Source organism: Oryzias melastigma, linkage group LG20 (assembly GCF_002922805.2).
Source record: "Oryzias melastigma strain HK-1 linkage group LG20, ASM292280v2, whole genome shotgun sequence".
Taxonomy (NCBI): domain Eukaryota; kingdom Metazoa; phylum Chordata; class Actinopteri; order Beloniformes; family Adrianichthyidae; genus Oryzias; species Oryzias melastigma.
Window position 1 is genome coordinate 5,744,716 of NC_050531.1, and position 9,019 is coordinate 5,753,734.

The 9,019-nt window shown below is 32.6% G+C and overlaps 1 long non-coding RNA gene across 1 annotated transcript in view; it reads left to right on the forward strand.

The window, feature by feature from the left end:
- LOC112151545 overlaps positions 1 to 9,019 on the forward strand; it is a 15,974-nt gene that overhangs the window by 6,011 nt on the left and 944 nt on the right. The gene's annotated exons all lie outside the window — the stretch shown is intronic.

A 9,019-nucleotide genomic window follows, 5' to 3' on the forward strand; every position in this document is an offset into this window, starting at 1 on the left:
TTAGCCAAAACAGCTAGCATGTAGCTGAAATATTAGCTAAACTCCAAAATAGCTTAAAAATCGTATGTCAAATAGCCAAAAAAGCTAGCACAATGCCAATTTTTAAAACTTTCAGAACGTAACTTTTAAACATAGTTATGGATAGTAAAAATGCAGTAACATTATTCCAGAATAAAGCAACTTAAACCTTTAATAACTTTCAATATTTTACTCTCCATTAAATATATATTTTGTCAAAATTCAAAAAGCTAAAAATAAGCGCAAGATAACACAAGATAACCATTAACATTAAATGTTCTGGAGGTCCAGACGTAGTTACCAGGAGGGCCAGATGTAGTTACCAGGAGGGCCAGATCCGGCCCCCGGGCCTTGACTTTGACACATGTTTTAGAAGTATGCTTAACGTAACCTTTCTAGCATAGTATTAGTTTACTGGTGATAAACTTTGTAACCTCCGGAGCCTCATGTGGCTCTTTAGCTTTAGAGAAAAATTCTAATAATTAAAATAAAAAATCGATTGGTTAGTTAAGTTTTGCCATTCCTGTTTAGGTATTTAATATTTCAAACCACAAATCAAAAACAAGGCTAAAAGTTTAATTTACTGTCACGGAAATTCTGTAGAAATGTTCTTCAAATGTGTTTTTATTGCAAAGTTATTAAAATAATAGTTTCTACAACCCTTTTATTTTGGTAAGTTACCATGAAGCCTCACATCTTTAAAAATGAGAATAAAAAGCTCAGTTTATTTTTAATGTTTTGATTGATTTTAGTCTTAATAATGTGATTCTACTTCAATGTTGTTTATATTTGACAGTAAAAGGACAAAAATAATGAACCGAAATCCTAATTAAAAAAAAAAAAAACGATTTTTGACATTTTATTTTGAAGTTTCTTAGATCTTAATTGGTTTATTTTATTTTGAAATGCACTTGTGTGTGGTGCTGTCAACAGTAAAAGCAATAAAAACAGTTATAGAAAAATATAGTCAGTGTTTTAATTCAATTTTGTATTGTAATATTTGAAAAATACTTTTCTTAAATATTTTTTAATTGCCACAAAAACATAAATATTGTGTATTTTCTTGACAATAACATGGACTTTCCAGCTCTTGTGGATTTTGGTCTATAAGAAACTGAACCAAATGGCTCTTGTAGTTTTGGAGGTTGCAGATCCTGCTCTAAGTTAATAAAAGTACACTTAGGAGTATATCTATAAAGTTTTCTTTTAGTTTACAAGTACTGATTAGTGTATTAAAATAAATGTTTAATGTACTGGAAATATCCCAAGAATACATTAACTTTTTTAATGCTGTGTAAGAACATATTTATGGACATTTATAAATATCGACAAATATATTTAGACTTGTCTTATAATTCTAAGTATAATCCAAGTCATGATCTCATGAACTTGTAAAGTTTATCTCTAATAAGTCCCTAAAAGTATAAATATTTTTTTGTTTTTAAAAAAGTATACTTAAAACAAACTTGAGTATACTTATTTTTTATAGGGGTTATTATATTATCAAGCACTTTGGTGGAAATTATTAATTTTTTTCTGTACAAAAATACAAAAATGCATCAATTAAATGTTCTTTTTAACTATTTTTACTACAAAAACTTCCGCTTATGGACTTCCTGCAGATTTTTATTCATGGATGACGACAAATGACTCACTCCAGACGTTTGTCCAGACAGTTTTTCTTCTAAATTTTTAATTATTTTTTTTTTCTTCTGCAAATATGTCCCTTCCCTTTTTTGCATTTGCAGTGTAGGAATTAAAAGCATCAGTCTATAAGCCCCTAAAAGCTTTTCATAGTTTTTTTTGACTTCAAAAGGTTCCCATGCTTTCTTTGGTCAAGTCAGAGTTCACGTTTTATGGGATTTTTTTATGGTCAAATGTCAAAGGTTACCCCCCAAAAAATAGCTGTTTTGATCATTTCTCCTTCCGTTTTGGAGCAACTTCTTTTGAAAACGTTCTAAATTTGCTGATTTAAAAGTGTAAAAGTCAAATTATTATTAACCCTTAAAGGACAGCAGCTTAAAGGAGGCCTAAAACAGTTTAGAGGGTTCCTGATAATGTGGTTTAGGGGAAGTTTTCAGTCAGAAAAGTGAATGTTTATCACTGAGAGGCTCCGGTTTCATCCTCTTAAGTGCTGTCACTCATTAAGACTGCTGCTGTCTACAGCTGTTTTTACCATGCAGCCCTGGAATTTTCCACAGATTTGACCCTGAGCTCTCCTCTTATAGTTATGCTGTAACAGAGCAGAATTGCCGGAGGACATCCCATGATGCACCTGGCTTCGTTCATTATGTTGCTCTTTAACGTTCAGGTTACACTTGAATGGATGGAAGTAGGTGAAGCTCTCCTCTTATATTATTTGGTATTTTGTGAGTTTGGTATTTAATGGTGAATTCCCAGAAAGTTTTTTTTTTTTTGTTTCGGTGAAACAAAGAGGCTGCAACAATTAGACTGTAGGTGAGAAGCTCGACCTGATCTGCACTCTCACAGCAGGACTGCAGCTCGAGAGGTGTGAATGAGGCTGCTGCTTCTCACCTCCGGGTGGAAAATGCAAACAATGCCGCCGGAGTGGAAGGGTTTAGCAAATCGGCAGATAGATGAATGGAGGAGAGCAGACCGCTGGCGCTGGTGAACAAACAGAGCAGGCAAATCAAAGGACGGAGGGCGTGAACATCAGGGATGAGGTCAGACTGTCAGACTCTTCCCTGAGGTGAAGCACGGTGACGACAGCAGAGAGGCGTTTCTGGAGGCTTTCATTTGAGCACTTTTTTCAGTTTGACATCATCTTCCGGTTCTATGAGTGCAAGAATTTGGTGATTTCTCTTAGAAAAGGTGTTTGTCTTCACCTTAACCTCCTTTCTGACCCAGTTAGGAGGAATAAAAGCTTGAGGGGCAGCTTTACACTGACCTTTAGGCAGGTGGAAAACACAAGAGCGCAAAGCAAATACTAGAAAATCCAGCTATCCATCAGGAACGCCCTTTTGTTGAACCAGGCATTTAGAAAATTCAAATTTTACCTTCACATGCATAAAATAGCGAATATCCATAGATCTTATTCTACTAGATTAGTCCTCACTATTTGCTTTAATCATTTACCAGTCAATACATTAAAACCCAAATAACAATTGGGAATTTCAAACTATTTTTTACAGCCTTTATTTCTTCCTTTTCTATTATGTTTCACAATATTTCCACAATCCACCTTAAACTGTCCAAAAAATCACTTTTAAATTTAGATAAAATTCATGTTTTATAACTGAGGTCTGCAACTTTTAAGCTGTTTGAGTCGCATTCTTACTACCATATTTTCCATATTATAAGTCTCATTTTTTTCATAGTTTAGCCAGGGTTGTGACTTATACTCAGGAGTGACTTATTTTTATTTTATTTATTTATTTTTTTTAGACATAAATAGGCTCATGTATTTGCTATTTTCCCTGTAAACACCAGTTGTTGCCTCGAACGACCACTAGAGGGTGCTGTATCTGAGTATAAGTATTTGCTGCATTCAGCAGCAGAAGAAGAAGTGTCGTCCAAAACAAACATGGAAAAGAATCTGATGGTTTTTCCCTTAAAATTTTATATTTTTCTTATACAGATTAAAAGATTACTATTTTTGTAATCATTTTATTTTGTTTTTTTTTGGCTACGCTTGGGAGATTTACTTTTAAAAAAATAAAACTTTTCTCCCGAAAGTGCGACTTATACTACATAACGACTTATATATGGTTTTCTTCTTCTTGATTAGACATTTTTTGCTCTTGCGACTTATACTCCGGTGCGACTAATACTCAGGAAATACGGTAAACAAAACACATTAAGGAGTCACAAAGTTCCTCTGTTTAGGTTTTGTGTGCAGCTTTTAAATAACTGCAAAAAAATATTAAAATTGTTTTTTTGTACAAATAATAACTCAAGTTTCTGTTTCTTTTGCGAGCAAGTTCCTTTCAAAATAAAATCCACCATGTGGAATAAGGTTCTCCTGCTGCCACAGAGTTACTTTAATTAAAAAAAAGCAAAAATTCAAGTCAAACATGACATTTTTTTAATGTTTATGGATGGTTACATGAATGGGTTGATGGACAGTCGATTAAACCTTTTTAAAATCACTTAAATAGAAAAACAAATATGATTAAATGTTGTTTATTCAAGTTGTTTTTTTCTATTAAAATTTCCCAGAAGTCTTTGCAAAAAACCAGTGTGCATTAATGCTCAGTGCATTAGCTAATATAGACACAATTTTTGCAAAAAAATGTGTTTAAATGTAATTTTTTTAATGAACCATCAACATTTTCATCATCAGAACACAGTGGATTCATAAATAGACGTCATAAAATGTTTGTGTTAATTAGATTTTTTTGCAATTCTTGACGTCATAATTGCCTTTTAAGTTTTGTAGTAGTTATAGGGATTAGAGCAGGATTTGGGACATTTACAGTGCTAATATAGGTGCAGCAAAGCATTCTGGGACAGCTTGTACTTTGATTTTGATTCTAAACAAAGTGCAGAGGACTTAGCAGACATTTATTTAGCTTTGGATCAATAAAAAAAATCATTTTTTTTTATTACAAAAATAACAAAAATTGAGGTCAATTATTTTTTTTATGTTTTATAAAAAGATCAAACATGTAGAGATTAAATAAAAGTGCAAAAAAGCAAAAATAAGGCAAAGAAGGAATCAAAATTAAGTAAAAAGTGGCTTAAAAATCAGGTGAAACTCCACAAAACGATCACATTTCAAGGATTTATTCCACATTTATGCGTCTTATCTCTTGTAATGTTTGTTTAAAGTTGAAATTTATACTTTTAAAACCTTTTTAATGAGTAATTGGGGGGGGGTTTGTGCCATTACATCATTGTAAAGAGCAAACTCTCCTAAAATGTCTGTCAAAATAAAGTGTGTCATAATTGAAATATGCAGAGACGAGTGGGAAGCGCGTTTTCTTTGACTGTCTCCTTGTTTACTGGAGGCTGAGCGGGCATCCCCGGTTCATTCATTACCTGAAGACCTTCAGTGATTCTGCAGGAGACGTGAAGCACGACGGCGCATTCCTGCGGCGCAGAAAAAAAAAAAAAAAAAGGTGGGGGGGAGTGGGAGTTCACATTATTTTAATGAGCTTTCTGTTTGCTTAACCTCCTTTCTGCTCTTCAACATCCAAAGCCGGCGGCTTCACATGAAAGTGAGTAAAAGAGAGAATCAGACAGCCTGACCTGGCACAGTTTGGGGTTTTTGATATCTAACAGATTTCTTGGAAATACTCAAAAATGTGCTCAGGATGAGTGTTTTAAGTGAAAGGTGACCCAGGCCTGCACAGGCTTTTAATGGAAGAGGGCTGCTCTTAAAAAAAAGTCATGCTTGCAGATCCAGTTTAGTAAGCATGACTAACTGCTCAGCTGACCCCATCCAAAGGTTTCTGCTCAAGAGGAAGGAGCGTTCATGTCTGCAGTCAGACATGGAGAATGGACTAGAAAAACCTCCACCAGAAGCACACTTCATTCTGGGTATCTGAGCAGCAAGTATGAAACAGAAACCGAGTGCTGACGGTTCCCCTGATCATCTTTTTCAAAGTTTTTCTTCCAGAGAAGATCACAATTTGTCATGGCAAACTAGCCACAAAAAGCCCAGAGACTAAATTTGGTGACCATAAATGATAGAGCTTTCAATTCTGAAGAAAAAAAACAATAAAATAAGTAATTTTACCTAATGATCCCCTTCAGTGCGTTGATAAAATTGATCTAAGCTTAATAGATCAATCCATCCATAAATTAGAGATCAATCTAACTCATAATGCTAACGTCCACTAGCTTGATGCTAACGTATAATGGGATTTCCCATTGGACGGCTAATGCTAACGCTCGGTCGACCTAAACATACATTCTGACTAAATAAACTCAAACTCTTTTAAGGAAATATTTTTAACCATTTGTGGTCTAAAACAGTTTTTTCTTCATACTTTCTTCTTCTTCTGTAATAAGATGTAACAGTGTGATCGCCACCTAGTGGCCAAACTGAAACGCCCTCCAGAAGAAGCAGAGCAATAGTTGGTTTTAATGTATTAGAGTAATATAAAAATATTCAAAGCATATATAAATTATTAATCTAGTTCTAAACAAATATGTAAACGCAAAATTTAATCAAATTGAATTAAGTGGATTGAAAGAATCTAAAAAAATTGGAGTCGAATTGATTCTGGAAATAATTATTAATACTCAGCCCTAGTATTTCACAAGTTTTTTTTTGTCTTTTTAGATGCTACATCTTTAAACAACATCAAATTGTTACAGGACGTTAGTATAAGGTGAAGTATTGATACTATCGTGTTGTGATCAGTACTTTTGTCGCAGTTTTTCATCAATTTATTTACGGATTTCTGTCAAGGTTACAGGTTCAAGTTTTATTTTATTTGCCATAAATGCATCAACTTACATTGAGACACATTATAATTTTTGTGCAAACCTCTCAGAGTCTCATTTTAATTTAAGAGGAAAAATAGGAATTTCTGTACAAAATTTCTGTGTTGCCAGATTGGGTAGAAAACCAGCTCAATTTGAATAAAAACCACCTAATCTGTCAGAAGTATCCTTGTGTGTAAACACTATACCTCCTCTTCACACCTTGAACCTCACCTTCCTGCTTTTTTGGTGACTTAAGAGTCATTAAAAAAAAACACATTTTTGCATCCAACTGCAGAATATTTATTGTATTGTTTAGATTTGTATAGTTATTACAGTGTTGGTTTTATTTACTTTTTTCACTAGTGAATTTTATATTTTAGTACTGCTTTTATTTCTTTTTAAATATATGTTTGTGTATTTTATTTTTTATTTTATTTTACACTAGTTACTTTTATTTTTCTCATTAAAATGGTATTATGCCAATATTAATATCTTCAATGTTTGTTGCATGTTCACACATAATTACCAAAAAAAAATGTATTCCTGAAATTATCATTTTAAGAAATAAGTATCGGTATCAATGATGCTGATACTAGCCCTGTAATATCAGATCAATACCTAAATTCTCAGTATCATCCACCCATAGTCAATAAAATCAAATTCTGCCTTTCAGTGATGCTCCTCAATGTTTACGTGTAACTTTCACAAAGCTGTAAAATTGATCCAAACTCATATTTCTGCTAAGTCCTCCGTATTTTGTTCCAAATAAAAATAAAAAAAAATACGTTATCCCAGAATGCACTGCAACACCTATATTAATACAGTAAACTAAGTTTTTCAATGAGCAGTGACATGCTCTATTCTTATTTCTTCTTAATATTTATTGTTGATATTTACAGATTTGAATCAAACATGTCAGAACCCAAAATGCAGATTTGTGTCAGAACTTCAACATGAACAAACTGTGAAACAAAAACAACAGAAAAACAACCTCAATGGAGTGAAAAGGTTCAGTTTAATCTTTGCTCTCACAGTTTGAGTTTGTTCTTTACAATGATGCAGGATTGACACACAAAGAAAAAAACAATTAGTCATTTAAAAGGTTTCAAGTTTAGGTTTAAAACAAACAAAACAAAAGTTGTGACGCACGAATGTGGAAGAAATCCTTGAGTTGTAGTTATTTAAGACACTTTTTGCATAGTTTTAATTTTGTTTTGTAGATAAAAGATACCATGTGGTTTGACTGCATTATTCTTCTCTCTGCAATTTTCAATTTTTTAAATATATTCTCATTTCCTCTTAAAATCTTTATGTTCTTGTTCAAACTTGTTGTCTTTTGTTTTTTCAATCCTGACTCCAGAGTGGCTAATAAAAATATTCAATGTATTTGTTTCCTTTAACAAATAGAAATGACAGTAAACTCTCTTTAATCTTTTTGGATTTTTACATTTTTATTTTATTTTTTAAAAAAACACTTTGATTTCTTTTAGTGACTAAACTTACTATTCAGAGTTGAGATTTTTGGACAGTTTTGTGGAAATGTTGTGTAACATAATACAATATATCTGTTAAAAAGACTTTGTGGATGCCAAAAAAAATACTTTTGGCATCATTACTGTCCAATTATAAAATACTTCTTATTTTAACTTCCTAAAGACACTGAAGCTGATTCCTTAAATTAAATAAGGTGAGACCGTCTGTGTCCAAATTCATTCACTCCTCCTTATAACCCTTAAAAGACTTAATAATTTGGTTGATTTGAATGCACTTCGAACACATACTCACTACTATTTTTTGTCTTTCTGAACAGCAAATACGACATCACCCATTGGCGGAAACAAAAACCTCATAAATGAACATTTTACTATTTTACATTTTTACTATTTTACATTTGTCTATTTATTAATCCACTGTGTTCTAATGATCAAAACGCAGATTATTTTTTATGAAATACATAGTGTTCATTGACAAACCAATCAAACGCAATGCATTGTGGTCAATATTCACCAATCTAGTCTTTTCAAAGAGCAACAACAAGAGGAAGGAAGGAAATCTGGACAAATCCTGTGACAGGACGATGTGCAAAAGATGAAAAAAAACACGACTAAAATCAAACGGCGGGCATATTCCTCGCCATAAAATGTATCATTATCCAATGACTTCCTTCCATGACAAGAAAGATGATTTAATTATGTGTTTTTAACATGTTCTTGTAGCATTTTACTGACAATAGACAACATATATAAAGAAATTTAAGCTTAAAATTACATTTCTAAGTACTTCTTTGGTCAAATTGTTGTGAATCAGGAACAGATGAAAAAATGCTTTTTGAAAAAAATCATGTTTTGGACAAAAAAAAAAAAAAATCAGCTGAAAGCTGATTGGTCCGCTCCTCTCTGATGCATCCAAGCTAGCAGGAAAGTGTGTAAACAGAGAGCTCTCAGCAACGGGGAGAGGAAGAGGGGTGGGGTTGCTCTATAATTGACATATTTTTTGATTTTGCCAAAAAACAACTTAATTATAATTAGAAAATCACTAGGAAAACACATTTTATGTCTTTTTTTACAGATTTAATGCAGTTTTTTAAATTAAATCATCCTTTTAT